The following is a 20842-nucleotide window of genomic DNA, read 5'->3' as shown; positions in this document are numbered from 1 at the left end:
TACTCTGAATGTTATTAGAGTGACGTCGACTCTCTCTCTCTCTCTCTCTCTCTCTCTCTCTCTCTCTCTCTCTCTCTCTCTCTCTCTCTCTCTCTCTCTCTCTCTCTCATTCAGAACAGGAATTGGAAATATGAATGAGACTTTTTTTGTCCGTTTTTTGCTTATTAGTTTTTGTTATTGAAGAGGTTTAATGTGAGGAAATTAAGTGTGTGTGTGTGTGTGTGTGTGTGTGTGTGTGTGTGTGTGTGTGTGTGTGTGTGTGTCTGTGTCTGTGTGTGCGTGCGTGCGTGCGGTGCATCTGTGTACACATGACCTATACGTTGCAACAGTATTAGTAGGTTTTCTAAGACCTTATAAGCCGCAAGGTCTCCCGAAGGGTCGCTTGCGTAGTGACATCAGTTTCACAAAGGATGAGAATACGTGCGAGGAAGAGGAGGAGGAGGTGGAGGAGGTGGAGAAGGAGGAGGAGGTGGTGGAGGAGGAGGAAGAAAAGGATGAGGAGTAGAAAAGTTGAGAGGCAAAAGACAAGATAGAAAGGTTTCATAGAGAATGTGAAAGCCGGAGAGAGAGAGAGAGAGAGAGAGAGAGAGAGAGAGAGAGAGAGAGAGAGAGAGAGAGAGAGAGAGAGAGAGAGGTAGGGGGGTGGAGTGAAAGAGGACGGAGAAGTGGGCTGAGAACAAATATAATTATAACTCAGGTAACATATAAATCATTTTCTGATGTGTGTGTGTGTGTGTGTGTGTGTGTGTGTGTGTGTGTGTGTGCGTATGTGTGTTTGTACTATTCCTTGTCTTTGTGTTTAAGTAAGCAGATAGATACATAAATAGATAGATAACTTGTGTGTGTGTGTGTGTGTGTGTACCTGTGTGTATCATCTTGTAAGTGTACATGTACGTGTGTGTACGCGTGAGGGTAGGGCGGCAAGGGCGTGGGCGTACTTTGGGCGGCCTAGAAATCTACTCCCCACCCTCACCTTGGCTTCCTTGCGTCACCCGAGCGAGGCGCCCACTCTCGCTTCCCGGGCGTGAGGGGCGGGCCATTACCCATTGTTCCCTCCACTCTCTCTCTCTCTCTCTCTCTCTCTCTCTCTCTCTCTCTCTCTCTCTCTCTCTCTCTCTCTCTCTCTCTCTCTCTCTCTCTCTCTCTGGGGTCATCACTACTGTCTCCATAATTTAGACCTCATTATCTCTTCATTTATTCCTGTTTCTTTATTCCACATTATCTCTCTCTCTCTCTCTCTCTCTCTCTCTCTCTCTCTCTCTCTCTCTCTCTCTCTCTCTCTCTCTCTCTCTCTCTCTCTCCTTGTCATTCCCTTCATTTACTCTTATTTCAGTGTTACGTCCTTTTTATGCGTCTTTTTTTCGTTCCTTTTCGTGTTTTTTTTTTCGTTTTTCGTTCCACTATTTTCTTCTTTCATTTCATTTACTTTCATATCTTTCTTTCATCTCGCCGTTTCTTTGTACCTTATCTTTCTTTTTTTATCGCTATTTTTTCCTTCCATTTGCCCTTCCTTTCCTCTTTTCATTCCTTCCCAATGAAAATCCTCTTGTTTTCCTTTCTTTCCTATGCTTTTTTCTCCCTTTCTTTATTCTTCTCCTTTATGCTCCCTCATTTTCATCCTTCTTCTCTTTTTTTTTCTCTTCCTATCTCCTATTCCTTCATTTCTCTCTCTTTCCTCCTATCCTTGCTCTATTTCTTCCTTGCCTCCCATATTTGCTTTCCTTCCTTTCCTTCGTTTTCTTCCTAACTTTTCATCAGTGTCTCCCTTATTCCTCCCCTTTTCTCCTTACTTACCCCTTCATTCTTCCCTCCTTCCTTCCATGCCTTCCTTCCTCATCTCCCTTAATTACTTTCCTCCATTTATCTCCCTGTTTTCTCCTTACCTTTCATGAATTTCTCCCTTATTCCTCCCTTTTTTTCTGCTTTCCTCCCACCTTCCCTTCAAGTTCATTCTCTCCTCGTCTCTCCTTCCTCTCCTCCCTCCTTGCCCCCGTATCTTCGTTCTCCCTCCTCCTCCTTCTGCTCTACCTCAATGCAAGGAATGCCTTATATCACCTGCAAGGGAGTCACCTTTTCCGCACCTGTCACCTCATTAGCGTGTCTGTATCAGCGGCGACCTTTCCCCCTCCAAGCTTATGCGGGACTGAGAAAGCCTCGAAGTAATCGCGTGGTCAACATTCCCTGCTAAGCAATATACTTGTCCTCTTATTTACCTTTTCAAATGGTCGCCGTGTCCTTAGGAATTCTTTGATCCTTAAATGGGTGTGGGTGTTGATTTTTTTTTCTGTTCTTCCTTTAGATTCTGTTTTTTTTTTTTTTTTTTTTTTTATTTATTTGTTTATTTATTTATTTATATATTTATTGAGTTTGTGTGGATGTTCCATTTCGGGACTGTGTTGGTGAGTTCTGTTGTATATTCTGGGATGTGGAAGTGCACGTTTGTTGTATTATGAAGACTCTGAGTGAAGTGTTTTATGTATTTTTGAGGATCTTTAGCTAATATTCAACGTATTTTACTTTATTTTATATTATTTTATTATTATTATTATTATTTTTTCTTTAAGTGGATGTGAATGCCTTTTGAAAGAAGCGGAGGTGCGGCGCAGTGGTGTTAAAGATATGGTCCCAAAACTTCTGGTCCCAAAACTTCTACTCCTGTGAATTTCTACCTTAATTCCTAAAACACCCATTAACTGTATATATATATATTTTTTTTCAGACCATTCAAATTAAGAACCCCACCTTTAAAAATCACAATATAGCTAAAAAAACTCGATTTTTTGTACAATATCTACAACGTAACCGAAATATTTTAAGTGTATGAAACAATATGACGTCATCCAATATGGCCGACCAGAGGTTACGTCACCGGCAGCGTTACCAAAGCAGGGAACATGCACTGACCCTGAGTACTGGTGCAGTGGAGGTGGCAACGCTGCGGGTCGTGATGGGGGCTAGTCGTTGCTTTCAGGTGATTGCTGCGAGGTGGTGGTGGTGGTAGTGGTACTGGTGGTAATGGTAGTAGTAGTAGTAGTAGTAGTAGTAGTAGTAGTAGGTTATAGTATTGATGATAAGAGTAATAATGTTGATAAGAAGAGTGACAGAAGACAGCTATATAGTTATTACAGTTGGTCATAATCATTTTTTCACTTAAGCTTCTCAGTTAGGCAAGTAACTCAGTTTACGACATCGAACGTTAAAAAAAGAAAAAAAAAAAAGAAAAGGCATCACTTACCCACATGAAACGAAAACAAAAGATAATAAAAAAACAACAAACACCAAGACCCTGAACACCAAAGCGAGCGAGTGGTCTTGTTAACAATATTCAGCGCGTAAAAAGAAGGGCCAAGTAAAACCCTTCTGAATATTCATGAAGAGCAACATTTTCATCAGCGACATCTGGCGTTTTAATCCACTGGAGTCCCAACATTATTACCCGGTGTGTGTGTGTGTGTGTGTGTCAGTGAGGGTCATGTGATATTTGGAGGTCTTCGGAGGTCTTCTTGGGTCTTGCTGCCGGTCTCCCTTACAATAGGACCCTATGTGTGTTTCATGCAGATACGGATCAACACTTTCTATAGGTAGTGGGAGGTGGCATGGCGTGGCGGACGTACCACTGTTCCCTTTAAATGCTGGTGGGGAAGTGGGGAGTTGGGCAGCGTTCGTTTTCTATCGAGAGCTTAGCGTCTGTAGGGTAGTGGTAGTAGATAGTACTGGGTCTGGTATTAATAGTGGTAGTGGTGGTGGTTCTATTCAGTGAGTCTGGTAGGTTCCGGTACTGGTTCTAGTAGTGGTGGTGGTGAGTTTAGTGGGTTCTGGTATGTGGTGATGATTCTAGCGTGTTTCCTTAATGATGGTGATATAAAGCTACATTGACTTTTTCAGGATATACTGGTGGTTGGTGCTGGGTTGTGGCAGTACTGGTGAGTTAAGACGGTTCTAGTATTAGTGGTGATGAGAACAAGATGCACTGTGTTCTTTAAGGTGTACTGTTCGTGGGTGCTGGGTTCTGGTGGTGGTGAGGGTGTCATGAAGGCAGTGAGTGGGCTGGGTCCTGTGGTTAATGGAAGCACGTAAGGCTGCCTGGTCGGGTCCCATTAAAATTAAATGATCTGGAAGGCAAACTGAATCTCAAATCCCTTTCACATCTCCCTTCTCCCTCTTCTGCTCCCACTCCAACATTCTCTTTCTCCTCATATCGTAGCCTATCCTCATTTTCCTCCCTTTCACAACTTCTCATTTCTATTTCTGCATTTCCTCTCTGTCTCTCTCCCTCTCTCCTTTTCTCTTCGCCCATTTCCTCTTTTTTTTTGTCTTTCACATCTTGCTTTCTCATATTTCTACGTTCTCTCTCTCTCTCTCTCTCTCTCTCTCTCTCTCTCTCTCTCTCTCTCTCTCTCTCTCTCTCTCTCTCTCTCTCTCTCTCTCTCTCTCTCTCTCTCTCTCTCTCTCTCTCTCTCTCTCTCTCTCTCTCTCTCTCTCTCTCTCTCTCTCTCTCTCTCTCTCTCTCTCTCTCTCTCTCTCTCTCTCTCTCTCTCTCTCTCTGATTTTCCTTCCCTTCACTTCTGTTTTTTTTTTCCTTTCGATCTATTTCATTTTTTCTTGTATTTTTTTGGTCGGATTGATTTCCTCTTTTCCATTTCTCTTTTTCTTATTCACTTTTCTTCTTGTAATATCCATCTTTCTTCATCTTTCTTTTCTTTCGCCTTCCTTCCCGTGTTCTATTATTCTATTTCCCTCTCCTCGCCCTTTACTCTTTCCTCTTCTGCCTTCACTCATTCTATTCTCGATTCCCCTTCATTCGTATTTTCTTCCTTTTTCATTTTTCCCTCATTTTCTCAGTTTCCTTTATTCAGTGTTATCCGTTCTTCTCTATCTCCGTCTTTCATTATCCTTAACATCTTATTCTCACATTGCTTTTGACTCTCTTTCATCCATTACTGCTCTATTACACTCTTCTCTTTCCGTTATTCCGTCTTTCTCCTCACATTTTCTTCCCATTTCCCAGTCTGTATCTTTGTCCAAACTTTTCTCTGTTCTCCTTTTCCTCCTCCTCCTCCTCCTCCTCAACCTCCTTCTCTCCGGTCTGCCTCGTACTCTATCCAAAATTTCTTTCCACTTCACGTCTTACCTTCGCTCTTCCAACTTCCCGTCCTCTCTACTCTTCACTTTTTTCCCTCCTCCTCCTCCTCCTTCCCTTCTCTTTCCTCCCTTGCAATGCTTTTCACTCTTTCTCTGCCATTCTGTTCGCCCTTCTTATTCGTCCGCCTTTTTCATCACGTCTTCCATCCTGTTATAGTCTCTCCTTCTTCCCGTTTCTCTCTCCCTCTTTATTCTCTTTTCCTTTCTTCTTTCCCTCCCGTGCCTGTTTACGTTGTAGTTCATTGATGTGCTTGCGTGCGATTGAAAAAAAAAAGAAAAGAAAAAAGAAAAAGGGGTGATGGGAAAAATCATATGATCGATCTCGCGCGCTGGGCAAAAATGTAATCCCAAAATTGCGCAAGAAAAATTAAGTGTACCACGTGAAATCTGTAATTTTAAAATGCATAATTGAATATTTTGTCGTGAGGGAGGCGATAAAAAACAATTACCATATAAGAAAACCACGAGAGAGATAAAAAAAAAATACTCGACTCGTGGAAAAAGGAAAAAAAAAAAAATCACCCCGAAAATATTTAAAAGATACGAGAATGTAAGTAAACTGAAAAATTCTCGAGGCACAAGACCCATAACTCTCCGCTAACCATCGTTCAGGTGACCCAAAGAGCGCTTGAGGGGGGTCAGGGGTCGGGGGAGAGGGGTCAAGAGGGGGTCAGAGTGGCAGGAGTGGGGGAGGGGATGGAGGAGGGGTCATCTGCCCTAAAATGTTGTGTTCACGGAGCGCCTGAACACGACCAGGAAGTGGGGCAAGGAGGGGAGGGAGAGGAAGGCTAAATCAGGGTTGTGTTTCAGCATCAGAACAGCAATTTTGTTGGGAGAATATTGGTTTATGGTCTGTTTGTGTCTATTTATGTACGTCTTTCTGCTGAATTTGCAAAGCCGCGTCGCCAGTAATGATAGAGATGGATTGGTCAGTCACGCCAGAAGAAAATGGTATTGGTTTATGGTATTTGTGTTTATTTGTCTCTTATTTTCTGTTGGGTTACTGGTTGGGTGCACTTGCTGGTGATGGAATTTCAGTGAGCTGTCGGTAAATGTATCAGTGAATTACTTACTCATACCAGAAAAAAATAAGTGAGTATTTTATTTATTGCTTTTTCTGTTTATTTCCTCTCTCTCTCTCTCTCTCTCTCTCTCTCTCTCTCTCTCTCTCTCTCTCTCTCTCTCTCTCTCTCTCTCTCTCTCTCTCTCTCTCTCTCTCTCTCTCTACTAAATTTCTGACAGTGAAGGCATCGAAAAATCAGTCACTTCCTTGAAAAAAAATGTAATAATGCAAAATTTAAGAAAAATACACAAGACAGTTTTTTCAACCTTTTTTTTCTCATTTGCCAGAGCTCCCTTGCCCTCCCGTCTCCCCCCCCCACACACACACACACATACAGTAATAAAAAAAAAAAAAAAAAAACAGACTAAAAGCAATAAGGAAAAATAAACGAAACCTTTATTCTACTCCCTAAAGGTCGCGAAATCTCATCTCATCAAAGACACAGGCACTAAAAAGGATCCTTATGGGAGACTTCAAAGAAAAGACGATAAGATTACCATAAGGAGATTGCTCTGGCCTCCCGCTGCAGCCTCCTTGCTTCGAACCCTCTCGTCGACCTGCCTGAAGCACCGTCCCGACCAGACACGAAGCCTCGAGACTTTCACCTGGCGAGTCTCGTTACCTGTTGAATTATCAGTGATTTGCATACGGCACTATTCCGCCTCATACCTGGTGGGGGGATGGGATGGAGAGGGGATGGGGAAGGTAGGTGATGGGAGAGGAAGGAGGGGATGAAAAGAACAGTGACCAAGTATAAGGATGGGATGGGAGGGGATGGGGAAGTGATGGGGAGATGGGGGAGGGGGTGAAAAAGAAAAGTGGCCAAGTTGAAGATGACAGGTGACGGGTAGAGGAAGGGTGAGTTAGGAAGTCATTTCTGTTACACCACCTCACCTTGTCACCCTCATTCTGTCACCCTGGGAGCAAAAAGGTGTCATTTCTATACTCCTTCACCCTATTACCTTGCAAGCAGGAGGATGTCACTTCCGTCACTGATCCTGTCACCCTGGAAATATAAGGGTGTTATTTTCCTCTTTTCTCACCTATCACTCTTATCGTGTCGCCTTCCATAAGGGTGTCAGTATCTTCTCTACTCGCTCGCCCTGTCACCCTGATTAAAGGTATGTCATTTTACCTATACTCCGTCACCCTGTCATCCTGGAAATTGAAAAATACTGTTTCTTACATACATTTTACTCTTTTCACCCTAAAAAATATAATCAAATTTCCTTTATGCTTGTTCACCCTCTCAGTCTCACCATCACCCTGGTATAAAAGCTATTATTTCTGTACTCCTTCACCCTATCACCCTCATCACCTTCACGTGTCTCCCAATGTCTCCCCACGTACACCTTAACTCCCCAAAAATGACTGGCTATTTATAACCCCTTTCACCCTCCCCATTCCTCCCCATTCCCTGTTGTGGTGCCCCGGCCACGCCCTAACGCTGGGCAAGGGAGAGGGAAATGGGGAGAGGGGGAATGGGGAGATGAAGATAAGAGTAAGGCACAATGAGTTTTTATTATTCATGGGTACAGTGATTGTGATGTGAACCCATTCCCTGTCTACCTCTCCTGGGTGTCATTAAGATGGGTTACGTTATCCCCCCCCCCACACCTCTCTCTCTCTCTCTCTCTCTCTCTCTCTCTCTCTCTCTCTCTCTCTCTCTCTCTCTCTCTCTCTCTCTCTCTCTCTCTCTCTCTCTCTCTCTCTCTCTCTCTCTCTCTCTCTCGCTCTCGCTTTCTCGTCCTGTCGTCGGCATCTCTGTGCATTGGGAGAGGTAAAAAAATGACATTATAATCAGAAGATACGCGACAGGTGACCAAATGCGGTGAACCTGCTTGATTGTTCGATTGAGGTGGCGGCGCGGCGACTCACCTGCCCTCACCTGGCCCTCCCTCACCTGTCAGCCGTCCTCACTTCCCTCACGGCGTCCAGGTGAGGTGAGAGACAGGTAACACTCGGTAACACACACACACAACCTCTCTCTCTCTCTCTCTCTCTCTCTCTCTCTCTCTCTCTCTCTCTCTCTCTCTCTCTCTCTCTCTCTCTCTCTCTCTCTCTCTCTCTCTCTCTCTCTCTCTCTCTCGTTATCCGCACCTTGTTAGTCGCAATCACTCCCACACAGACTCGCGGCCACCGAAGTGACTCTAACGCAGCACGGGGCTTCTCCTCCTCCTCCTCCTCCTCCTCCTCCTTCTCCTCCTCCTCCTCCTCCTCCTCCTCCTCCTCCTCCTCCTCCTCCTCCTCTTTCTCCTCCTCTTCTTCATCTTTTCTCTTGTTCCTCTTCCTGTTCCTTCTAACAAGTCTCCCATCTCCTCCTCCTCCTCCTCCTCCTCCTCCTCCTCCTCCTCCTCCTCCTCCTATGGAAACGCCAAACCCTTAAACTCACTATCATAAAGCAGTGAAAATACCTTTCATCAAGGGTTAAAAATACGACAGGTGTGCACGAGGCAGAATTGAGTAGGTGTAGGAGGCAGCAGGGATGTGGGGTGGGATTAGCGGCCTGATATATGGGCGGTGGACAGGGCTGGCGTGGGTGGTGGGTGGGCTGGGACGTGCGTGGTGGGCAGGGGGCGCTGGCGATGATAGACAGGGGGCAGCGTGGGCGGTGGGTGGGCTGAGGGAGGAAGCGGAGGAGAGGAAGTACGGACAGGGCTGTGGGTGGTGGGTGGTGGGCTGTGGGCGTGATGTGCTGTGAGATTGACAGGGTGATGCTTAGAAGGGTGACTGTGGGTGTGGATATCAGGTGTAGGTGTAAGTGCGTAGGTGTGCTTGCCTGGGTGACCGTGGGTGTGGGAAGGAGCATAGAGTGTACGTAGGTAGGTGGGCAGGTTACATACAGGGCAGGTGTATGTGTGTGTGTGTGTGTGTGTGTGTGTGTGTTCGTGTGTCGGTGCGCCGCGCGGGACCCCGATGGTATCTTGGACTCGCTAATAGAATAACAAAAGCTTGGCTGGAAACATATTGCCCCGCGTCGTCAGAATCTAAAAAAAAAAAATAAATAAATAAGAAAAATAATGATAATGATAATGGAGGGGTAACCAAGTGAGTATAGAGTACCTTCTTCCTTCCCTTCCCGTTGTGGAGGGGAGGAAGAAGAGGAGGAGGAAAAGAACAAGAAGAGAAAGAGGAGGAAGAAGACGATGACGATTACGATGACAGCGACTACAAAGAACAAAAAAGAAGAGGAGGAGGAGAAGGAGAAGGAAGAAGAGGAGGAGGAGGAGGAGAAGACAGCGACATTGTAGACTGAGTAGTGAAGATTTATTGCACAGACGTCGCCTTCTCGTCGCCTCCACTTCCTTCCTCTAATGTTTAAGAAAATAATAATAAAGAAAACAAAAAAATAAACACTTTTCCCATCATTTAAATCTCTGTATCTTAAAAAAAAAAAAAGATAAAAGGAAGGGAAATATTTACATCCATAAAAATGTTGGAGGAATTTTTTTGAGTTCGGGGTGAAAATATTATTAACATTTTTGTCTTGTCCCGTCTGCAAGTATGGGTGTTTCTCCGTGGCCTGAGTGCTTTCCCTGTTCATTTTTCTCATGTTTTGTTTCAGAGAGAGAGAGAGAGAGAGAGAGAGAGAGGAGATGCTTTTTTTCTTATTTATCTCCGTGTAAGAAATTTCGGAAAGTTTATGACATTTGTCTTTAAGTTTCCTTCAAGTTTTTTATTTGTATGTGAGTCTTGAGGAATTTCTCTCTCTCTCTCTCTCTCTCTCTCTCTCTCTCTCTCTCTCTCTCTCTCTCTCTCTCTCTCTCTCTCTCTCTCTCTCTCTCTCTCTCTCTCATAGTCGTTGTTTCACTACCACCACCACCACCACCACCACCACCACCACCACCATAACCAGCGGAGACATGACTAAAACCCACATTGACACCAAGCAGCACTTTCTCTCACCTGAGGCGCACCTTTGTGACACCTGGAGAGAGGAGGAGATATCTGCGGGAGGAGGGAGGGAGGGAGGGGGAGGATAGGACAGGAGGGAGGGAAGGGACGGAGGGAAGGGAGGAAGGGAAGGGGAATACATCTCTCCGCTGCAATATCGTAATGTTGCACAAATTAAAACTCCCGTTGCGAGGTCTCCTCACGCCCTCCTACAGGCGGCTCACCAGCATACAAATGTTAGCATTATGGCGGGGATGAGGACGGGGGAGGGGAAGGAGGAGGGGGAGGAGGAGCAGGGAGAGGAACAGGAGGAGGAGAAGGAGGAGACCCAGTCGTCTTCTGCAACCTAGATTCTTGGGTTCCTTTCTCTCTCTTTTCTTCCTTCTATGTTTTTTTCTTTGTGTCTTTCATTCTTTTCTGTCTCGTATTTTTTTTCGTCTTTTAGTTGTGGTAGGTGTGTGTGTGTGTGTGTGTTGGTGTGGGTGTGCGGCAAATCCTCTTTCTCTCTCTCTCTCTCTCTCTCTCTCTCTCTCTCTCTCTCTCTCTCTCTCTCTCTCTCTCTCTCTCTCTCTCTCTCTCTCTCTCTCTCTCTCTCTCTCTCTCTCTCTCTCTCTCTCTCCTCGCTTCCAGTTCCTGCTTGTTTCCTGCTTTAGTTCGTGTTCACGTGCACTTTGTCATAAATTTTCATCTGCCTCTTATATAAACAGTGATTTTATTTATTTTATTTTTTTTTTGCACCAGTCTAAGTATTTTGCCTATGTCATTATTATTTCCGAGGTTTCTTATTTTTTACTCATATTTTCGTGTTTCTAAATAACTCTTTTCTTATCGGGGTAATTGTTCAATTTTCTCATGTTTTTCATTCTCTTACAAGATTAATCTTTTAACGCAACCAAGTATTTTGCTTATTTGCTCATGAAAGTTGTTCTATCCTCAGAGAGTTAACTCCAACTAAGTGTTATTTTTATATTTTCCATTTAGGTTCTCATATGATTATTGTTTTCATATCCCGCTATGTATTTTGTTTTTATCTCATAATTATTTTTTTCCTATATTCACCTTGCCATCTTACTACGTCCAAAAAATTCCTTAGTACGAATAAATGCATATTTCTTTCGCTCCCTCTTCTGTAAACTTCATCCTAATCACAATATTCTGTTTACTAGTTCACAAGCTGCAATAAGTTTACATAAAAAAAAATGAATACTACCCTTTTAAAATCCTTATCCGAACCAGACTGTAATACCAAGCTGAGAAGAAGGGAGCCGCAGGATTTAGAAAAATATGTCCTTAGTATTATGACTGGCAGACTACCTCGTACAAACATCACTCTTCCCTCTTCTTTGAGCGGGTCATCCCGTGAACATGTTTATTGGACTGAAATGTTCCGTCCGCAGTACAGGAATAATTTCATGCCTCGATTGGTTCCAGGCCATAATTTCCCGGATTATCCGCTTCACAGGGAGGAAAGGAGGAGTGAAGGGAGCGAGGGAGGGAAACTGCAGCGCTAGGAAGGATGGGGTGAGAGGAACATAAGGGAGGAGGAAAGACAGAAGGAAGGAAAACTGGAATAACGGAAGGGAAAGGGGTAGAGGAAACAATGGAGGTAAACTGCAATAGTAGGAAGGAGGGGATAAGTACCACGAGAGAATGAAGATTAAAAATAAAGTAAAGTAAAGGCAGGAAAAGGTGACGAGGAGGAGGAGGAGGAGGAGGAGACAGAGGAAGATATCGAGATGAGTGTTACCTGTCTGATAGTTTACAAATTGCACATCACACCTGTTCTGAGATACTCACCTGTGTGTGTGTGTGTGTGTGTGTGTGTGTGTGTGTGTATCCTTATCAGCAAAGCAAGAATTATTGAACAGGTGAGAATAGTAATCTCCAACTGATCGTTCTTTTACCTTTATCCTTGTGCTTGTTTGTTGTTGTTATTATTATTTACTACTACTACTACTACTACTACTACTACTACTACTACTACTACTACTACTACTACTGATAATAATAATAACAATAATAACACTGTCACATCATTAGCACCCTCACTACCAAACATTATTTAGACATTCATTCCACACAAGACCAGATTAGACATACCACGAGGTAATCAGACGGATGTACCACGAGACGAACAGACGAACGGACGGACAGATAGACGGACGAACTTACGGGCAGTTACGAATACACGAACCTAGAAGAGCGAAAGGACAAGCCTGCCCTTGGGAGGAATGCAGGAATGGCCTCCGATAAGGGCGAGGATAAGGCTGCTACCCATAATTACCTCCTTGAAATTATCTCTCCACTATGAGGGAAATTAATTTTTCTTTAATTGCTCATAATTGCACAGTAACGCTATTTCCATTATAAGTGTCCGGAGCACCTGACGTGGCGGCCTAATTAACTCTCTGTTGCAGGTAAACACGACCAACATATTATTATCCACGTTTTCTGTTCGTTTAATGAGGGACTTGTCAATATGCAGTACCAGTTGAGACTGAGGAACGGGAAGAGGAGGAGGAGATGGAGAAGGAGGAGGAGGAGGAGGAGGAGGAGGAATGAGGTCTAAGGATTAAAGGATGGAAGGCGGAGGGGATGAAGGAGGACTTGTAAGGGGAAAAAAGTGGGTTTCTTCAAGTTCAGGTCAAGTGGGGGCAAGACAAAGTGAAGCTGCTTCGAGTAAGGGTTTGAACTAAGGTCCGAATCAGTTCCCGGAAGCTTCAAGAATAATCCACTTTCTCTCTCTCTCTCTCTCTCTCTCTCTCTCTCTCTCTCTCTCTCTCGTGATAAATCTAGAGTAATTACAGTGTTGTGTTGTTTTTTTGGTGGAGTTAATGATTTCATTCTTTCACTTTATTATGCTGGTCTGTTAGGCCTGGTGGTGTGGGTGTGTTATTAGTGAATTATCCCATCATCTTCCGTATCATTTATTGCTATTTATGATCATCTTTACATATCTCAGCGCGTATGTCCTTCGCTGCGAACTTCTGGCTGATTCTGTTTTTTTTTTCTTTTTTAATCGCATGAAAGCATCAAATTATTACTAATGTCTGTATTTTATTTCTGTCAAGCCCGCCTGGAAAATGTTGCGGGTGATTAATAAGTGCGTGTGTGTGTGTGCGTGTTAAAATGCGAACGTGCTTCCTTTCTTGCGCGTGTGTGTGTGTGTGTGTGTGTGTGTGTGTGTGTTAAATGAACGTACACGTAATTGAAATAGAAAGTGCTTGTTTGTGTGTGTGTGTTTGTGTGTGTGTGTGTGTGTGTGTGTGTGTGTGTGTGTGTGCGCGAGTGCATCGTGTACGTGCAACAACAACAAATCAACGCAGTGAAAATAAATAAAAATAAAAAAAAAAACAGAAGAAAAAGGCAAAAATGATTAATTTCACACCAAACTCATACCAACACACACAAGCATCACCAATACCTTTGATCATGGCGGTGCTGAGAATGGTAGTGACAATGGCGATGGTGGCGGTAGTGGTGGTGGCAGTAGTGGTGGTGGTGGTGCCCTGCTCGGCTTTACATAACCCCAGCGTCCGCCATTAGTCTATGCAGGAATAAAGAGCCCAGTCCCTTGGTCACTTACCCTGCCGCAGCCTCTTGCAGATTACCACGCCAGAGATAAAGGGTTGGGTATCAAATTTGCATACGAGCGGCGATAGTGGCTGTGGTGGTGGTGGTGGTGGTAGTAGTAGTAGTAGTAGTAGTAGTAGTAGTGGTGGTGGTGGTGTCTTTTTAAGGAGAGAATGGAGTAAACTGCTTTTTTTTTTCTTTTAGTTGTGATTCATTATTTTGGTCTAGTTTTGCTTGTTTGCTGGATGCGTCCTAGGTGTGTGTGTGTTGTTGTTGTTGTTGTTGTTGTTGTTGTTGTTTTCTTGTGCGTGTGTATGTGCTCTTGTTGTTGTCACGGTGGTGGTGGTGGTGGTGGTGGTCCTTATTCAATTTAGAAGTTTTGAATTGCAGACGTCAAGATTAGTATATCATGGAGTTTTCATCATTCATGCATATTTCTCTCTCTCTCTCTCTCTCTCTCTCTCTCTCTCTCTCTCTCTCTCTCTCTCTCTCTCTCTCTCTCTCTCTCTCTCTCTCATGCACTCCTGGATCAAGAAACTTAAGAGATCGCTCCGCTTCGCTCACCCTCACATTCATAACATTCTATCCTTGGTCTCCTCTCTTCTGCGGTCTTGGTCCTCCCACATATTGGTCACTCCTACTGTTTTCCTCTGGTCAGGATTACTTTCCTCCTCTGCCACAGTGATTAGGAAACAAACCACACAGTTACCAATAGAATATAAACACCGCTCACTCACTTCCCCAGAGAATTTCCAGTCAAAATAATAATTGCAATACCGTAGTAGCTTGCAGGTGAGGTCCATTTTTGATGTTATATATATATATTTTTTTCTATTTCCACTCTCTTCTTCTCTTCCTCAGGTGAGAGTATCGGCGGGGAAAGATTAAAGGTTTGGCGAGATTACCCGTCAAAAGGCTCGCCGGACAGCCCGTGAGAGGTTTGCAATTACCTGTCTGATGCAGCAGCGAGAGACCAAGGTGAGGCGGACCGACCGACAGGTGAAGGGGTCGTGGTAATTAATGAGTTAACTATATGACACCTGTTGCCTTATATTGGTGCAGTGACCTGTTGCTTTGCTGGCCTTTGTGTGTGTGTGTGTGTGTGTGTGTGTGTGTGTGTGTGTGTGTAAAGAGTGGGCGTTCATCGTTGTTTGTGTGTGTTTGTGTGTGTTTACAGAGCGCCATGAAAGTAGTTATTGGTTGCGTGGGTGTGCCGAAGTGTGTGTGTGTGTGTGTGTGTGTGTGTGTGTATTTCATGGATGTTTATATATGCCAACACACTAGCATAGCCTCAACATCAGGTGACGACATCATATCAATGCTCTTTTTTTCACCCTTATCCCACCATCCTTCCCTCCTTTCCTCCATCCCTCCCTCCCTTCACACCCACACAGCACTTCTCACGTACCTGCAAAACCCCACATAAACCGGCACCTCATCCTTCCCTTCTCACCTTACCTTCCCCATACACTGCCGCCTATTCGTCTCCTTCACAGCGTCCCCCATCCGGCACACCACATGAACCAACCTCTCCACACACACACACACACACACACACACACACACACACACATACACACGCTGAGGGAGGAGGCGGAGGCGTGGCGTCCTGCAGGGGGATTTGCAGGGTGCTAGCCGCATTAGCCAGCCGCCCTCATGATCCCTGTGGACTTATTTCACTTGTCAACCCCATTACTTAAGGGGACACGGAGAGACTCAAGGGGAGGAGAAGGATAACTACACCCTTTCTTTATCCTTACGAGTCCCTCCTTTCATCCATTCCTTCGCTATCCACTACCTCTCTCTCTCTCTCTCTCTCTCTCTCTCTCTCTCTCTCTCTCTCTCTCTCTCTCTCTCTCTCTCTCTCTCTCTCTCTCTCTCTCTCTCTCTCTCTCTCTCTCTCTCTCTCTCTCTCTGTCTATCTATCTATCCCTCCTTCTCTCTCCGTGACACCTTACATGCGCCTTCCTTCACTCACCCGCCCGTGTCTGCAGCATGTCCGTCTTCTAGTGTGTTCCTTTTTTCTCTCTCTCTCTCTCTTTCTCTCTCACTCTCTTCTTCTCTCGCGCTCTCTTCATATGCAAAGACGCGCCCATATCCAGGTCGAGATCTCGGCTACACAGGACCTGGCCGGTGCTCGCAGAAACATGAGAGTATAATATATTCAGAGCGTCCCGTGTCCAGCATGAGAGAGCGAGTGTGAGTAAGTGAGTGAGTGTGAGTGAGTGGGTGGGTGAGTCCCGGGGCGATCTGAGAGGTGAGAGAGAGAGAGAGAGAGAGAGAGAGAGAGAGAGAGAGAGAGAGAGAGAGAGAGAGAGAGAGAGAGAGAGAGAGAGAGAGAGAGAATTCATTGTCATATTCTCTTACGATAGGTTACGTTAGGTAGGTTAGGTTTGGTTAAGTTAGGTTGAATTAGGTTAGGAACAAGCTAACTCAAATACGAAGTAAGCAGTAATTTCCTGACTAACGAAGGTCATCATGTTAGGAAGGCCAAGGGCAAGGGTGTCTGTCTGTCTGTCTGTCTCCTGTGTGAGTGGGAAGTAGGTGGGTAAGACAGGGAGGGAGGGAAAGGAAGGGGGTGTTTGCTTTGAGATGGGAGCCATGCAGGTGGGTGGTGGGTGATGGGTTGGGAGGAGTAATGGGGAGGGGGGAGCGTGTGCAGTGACCCAGCAGTGAGGAATGGCGTGCTTGTCCTATATTTTCGTTCAGGTCAGGCGGTGGTCAAGCCATCTTGCCCGTCGCTGTGTCAACAAAGCCACCGACCGCCACCTCTCTCTCTCTCTCTCTCTCTCTCTCTCTCTCTCTCTCTCTCTCTCTCTCTCTCTCTCTCTCTCTCTCTCTCTCTCTCTCTCTCACCCGTGTCTCTTGTGTCGCTCGGTCGCCTCATAAATGTATAATCCACAGGCCTCCAAGACGCACCGCTGCCAGAGACTGCGGGGGAGGCTGGGAGGTGGTGGTGGTGGTGGTGGTGATGGTAGTGGTGGTGGTGGTGGTGGCCGCAGGGTGACCGCTCTCCCTCACCTGTCTTCCCAGGATTTGATATTCTAATGAGCAACGGATGCCCTTCCCCTCCCTTACTCTTGCCCCTTCTCCATTCTCTGTCTCTCTCTCTGTCTCTCTCTCTTTTCCTCTCCTTCCTTCCTTCCTTCCTTCCTGTTTTAGTTATCTCCTTAGTTCGTTCGTTCTTTGCCTCTGTCCTTCGTTTCTTCCGTCCTTTCTTGTCTTTCTCCCTCCATTTTGTCCGTTATCTTTTCCTTCCTTCCTGTTATCGTATTCATTAGTCTTTCTTCCCTGTTCTTATTCCGCCATTCTCTCCCTCTCCCCTCTCCATCTTCCTTCTTTCCTTCCTATTCTCCTTCCTTGCTTCCTTCCTTCCTTCTCTTATCTTATTGGTCTCCATTTCGTCTTCCCTCTTCCTCTTCTGTCCTGTCCTTATTTTTTTCCTATATATTTACGTGGCTACATTCTCTCCCTCTTCTTTCTCATCTCTGTCATCTCTAATCTCTCTTCTTCCATCCACGCCATTCTTCCATTTTTTTTTCCTATTTTATGTCATCTCTTTGCTCTCCTCTCTCCTCTCCTTCCCTTTCATCCTCCATTCCCTGCTTCACTGTATCCTCTCCTTCCCTTCCCCCCTCCCCCTTCCCACCCTCCTTCGGTACGTGCTCGCCAGCCCCTGTGACAAGTCCTTCATTAAACCACACGAGGGACTAATGAATAAATTTACCTGGATGGCCGCCCAATTCCCGGCCTGAGGTGCTTAATGAGAAAGGGAACGAGGAATTTGAAGGATACACCTGTGTGGAGTTACAAGCGTTGGCACCCTCCTCCTCGTCCTCCTCCTCCTTCTGCTCCTCCTTTCACACCCCCAACACATACAAGCGACTCTGGAATCCTTGCTGGCGGTCTGAATCCTAACAAGTCTGGTTCTGTTGAGAGAGAGAGAGAGAGAGAGAGAGAGAGAGAGAGAGAGAGAGAGAGAGAGAGAGAGAGAGAGAGAGAACTTACCGCCTCACTTTTTACGTCCTCAGTCCTAATCTGTGTGGCTTTTAGCTGGGGCGATGGTGGTGCGGCGGTGGTGCGGTGGTGGTGCAGTGGTGGGAGCTCGGGAGGAGGAGGCGGCGGGCAGTGACCAACCCAAGACGACACCCGCCAGAGCACCTCCACAAAGCATCGCTCGAGTCGCATCCTCCACCACACGCCGCCGCCACCGCCTCCTCCTTTTCCTCCTCCTCCTCCTCCTGCGCCGCTAACTAGACCCGCCCTTATACTCGTTTTCACTCCTTTCTCTCTCTCTCTCTCTCTCTCTCTCTCTCTCTCTCTCTCTCTCTCTCTCTCTCTCTCTCTCTCTCTCTCTCTCTCCTTTCTATATACGTGTCTTCTTTTTATTTGCTTTTCTCTCTCGCATCTCTGATTTTTGTGCTTATCTAAATCGTGTGAGGGACTTTTGGGTGTGTGTGTGTGTGTGTGTGTGTGTGTGTGTGTGTGTGTGTGTGTGTGCGAGGGAGAAGGTAGGGAAAAAAGGAGTGTTACGGATGGCACTGTGACTGGGGCGGAGGAAAGAAGGATGGAGAGGAGGGAGAAAGTGTTGGAGGGATTGAGGGAGGAAAGAAGAGATGAAGGCAAAGAGAGTGGGAGGACTGGAGGAAAAGAGGAAGAAGGGATGGAGGAATGAAGGAAGAGAGGGAAGGAGTGAGTGAGGAAAGGAGGAAAGTAGGGATGAAGGTAAAGAGAAAAGGAGAAATGGAGGGATGAAGGAAGAGAGGGAGTGAAAGAGAGGAGAGAAGAGGAGGGAGGGTGAGAGGAAGACTCTGGACGGACTTGGGATCCGGAGATGGTATCAAGACATTAGCGACCTCGCGCCAAAACTTCTCAGCACGCCCCCATGACGCCTCCTCCTCCTCCTCCTCCTCCTCCTCCTCCTCCTCCACTTAAATCCCTCTCTCTCACTCACTCCACAACCGCCCCCTCCACCACATCCTCCTTACCACCTCAAGAACACCTAAATTCTTCTCATCAAGGGTCTTGCTGAGTCGTGTGTTTGTATATATATATTTTTTTTCTTGTTTAGTTTCATACGATTCTTCATTCCCACGTCCTCGTCCTCCTCCTCCTTCTCCTCCTTTGATTACAGTGTCGTGTTCTGAATTGACGAAAACCAGCGTGGATTTTGTGATTTTCAAGTCGTTTGGTCAGAATTCCGTTCACTTATTGATTTTTATACATATTTTTCTTCAAATCTGCGTCGCTCTATGTGAATGAATGTATTTTCCTTGCCACGCGTATATTTTTTTCTCTTATTTATTTAATTTTTTTTTCTTGAGACTAATAATGATGTTTTCTTTACACACGTTCATTTAAGTCTTTATTATTATTTTTATCTATTTATTTATTTTTATTTATTATTTGTTTATTGTCTGTCTGATGATAATTACATTTATCATTTTGATGTTCCCTGTCCATCACATTTACTTTCCCTTTTCTCTCCGCTTGATGTTATATTTTGAAGTATGTCATTTTTGTTTACACCATATTCTCTCTCTCTCTCTCTCTCTCTCTCTCTCTCTCTCTCTCTCTCTCTCTCTCTCTCTCTCTCTCTCTCTCAAATCTTCCCTTCTTTACTCCCTCCGCCGCTAGCACCCCAACGAAGCCCTCCTTTTCCTCCTCCTCCTCAGTGACTCCTGCTTGCCCTCCTCCTTCCTCAGGGTATCAGCGGGAGGTACTGAGAGAGAGAGAGAGAGAGAGAGAGAGAGAGAGAGAGGGGGGGGGTTGGAACTAGCTAGCTGGGCGCCTTAAATAACTCCCGCACAGGAAATTGTATTGTCAGATGTAAACACTAGCTGGTGGGCGTAACTCAGCCGGCCGCCACCAGAGGGCCAGCGCGGCGGACAGTGATTGCTGGGTATGTGGTTCACCTTACGCAGTTAATTTGGACCTTATTGAAGCATCCCTCGAGTTATTTATTTGTATGCACGTATATATATCGCTTCTCTTCTCTTCTTTTTTTATCTTTTTTTATCCTTTTTTTCTTTAATCGTACTGGTCGCTTCTCCTTTTCTCTTTCTCCTCGAGGTGTGAATCAGAGAGAGAGAGAATATGCGTTTTTCCTCTCTCTCTCTCTCTCTCTCTCTCTCTCTCTCTCTCTCTCTCTCTCTCTCTCTCTCTCTCTCTCTCTCTCTCTCTCGTCTTTGTTAATTGCTCTTAGTTCACTGGCTGACAAGATATGCTAGTGAATCTCGCACGAGAAGCTGACGATCATGTGTGTGTGTGTGTGTGTGTGTGTGTGTGTGTGTGTGTGTTTTCTGAAAGTCTCAACTGCCTTTTTTTTAGTAATACATTAATTTATAACGTAGATTAGCTTGTTAATTGGCAACCTAGGGGTATTTTTTAAGTAAACTAAGCCTTTGTTCTTTTTAATCCATAAATTTGTAGGTTAAATGACTCGCTTTATTTATTTACTATATATTGTTGTTTATTTAATGTGTTTTGTATATTTAATTGTGTGTATTTTCCTCTTTATTTATATTTTTCTCTTCATACTTTTTTTTTGCGAATTTTATCCTCTCTCTCTCTCTCTCTCTCTCTCTCTCTCTCTCTCTCTCTCTCTCTCTCTCTCTCTCTCTCTCTCTCTCTCTCTCTCTCTCTCCATTATTGATATTCACGAGTGGGTTAAGAAAAAGGTGTTGTTTTTGTTTATCGGAAAATTTAAACCCGTAATTAATTTTCATCGGGGGTCGAGTAAGATATTTTTTGCTTTAATTAACAGGAGTAATTGCAGCTTTCCTGGTAAATATGTAGTGTGGTGCCTGAAGGTAGTAGTAACAATAATAATAATAATAATAATAATAATAATAATTTCCTCTCTCCTTTTTCTCCTAATAAATTTACTAAACTATCTTTTTTTTCTCTCTCTCTTTACTTTCTCTTTTCTTTTTGTGTCTTTTTCTGTCCTTATTTTTACTTTTATTTTTCCCTTCCCTTTTCATGCCATCCCTTTATTTTTTTCCTTTTCCTCGTATTTCTTAACGTTTTTTTCGCTATTTCTCTCACTTATTCTTACTTTTACCCTCTTCTTTCCTATTGTCTTCTATTTTTCAGTTCTTCCCTTCCATATTTCCCTTTTGCTTCCCTAAAATTTTCTCCATTCCTTTTCCCTCCCACCTCTTCCTT

The 20842-nt window shown here is 44.7% G+C and overlaps 1 protein-coding gene across 6 annotated transcripts in view; it reads left to right on the top strand.

Moving 5' to 3' along the window:
- Window positions 1-20842, top strand: part of LOC135110655 (zinc finger protein basonuclin-2-like) — a 399181-nt gene that overhangs the window by 242697 nt on the left and 135642 nt on the right. For 4 of the 6 annotated variants that reach the window (XM_064023218.1, XM_064023217.1, XM_064023216.1 and 1 more), the window contains one exon: window positions 14534-14650. The exons of 1 other annotated variant lie outside the window; for it this stretch is intronic. The gene's annotated coding sequence lies outside the window, so the exon portion shown is untranslated. Of the gene's footprint in view, window positions 1-14533; window positions 14651-20842 lie in introns of those variants that run through there. One more of the 6 variants, XM_064023226.1, reaches the window with a different exon arrangement.

This window comes from Scylla paramamosain, chromosome 20 (assembly GCF_035594125.1).
Source record: "Scylla paramamosain isolate STU-SP2022 chromosome 20, ASM3559412v1, whole genome shotgun sequence".
NCBI lineage: Eukaryota > Metazoa > Arthropoda > Malacostraca > Decapoda > Portunidae > Scylla > Scylla paramamosain.
This window is presented reverse-complemented; position numbering and strand designations above follow the sequence as displayed.